Source organism: Myotis brandtii, unplaced genomic scaffold (genome assembly GCF_000412655.1).
Source record: "Myotis brandtii unplaced genomic scaffold, ASM41265v1 scaffold1424, whole genome shotgun sequence".
NCBI lineage: Eukaryota > Metazoa > Chordata > Mammalia > Chiroptera > Vespertilionidae > Myotis > Myotis brandtii.
The window spans coordinates 393751-394105 of NW_005355089.1; positions in this window are offsets into that span (position 1 = coordinate 393751).

Consider the following 355-nt stretch of genomic DNA (forward strand, 5'->3'; position numbering starts at 1 on the left):
TTTCCTCTCATCATTGATATTTCTCTCTCTCTTCCTCTCCCTACCTCTCTGAAATCAATAAAAAATATATATATTTAAAAAAAATAGTACACTTGTGAATACAAAGTTAGGTTCAGAGGGTAGACAGAATATTTCCAGAAGCCATTCCTGAGTAATAACTATGAATAGAAGTTATATAGACCACATATAAATGTCCCAGTAAACCCAAACTAAATATGTGCCCCAAATCAACTTCCACTTAGCTGGATCTCAAAAATGTCTGAGGCAACTCCAACACCAGGGAAACTCAGTGGAAAGGGACAGCAGTTGTTTTAAATCTTTATTGTGAAAAGTATTACATAGGTCCCCTTTATCC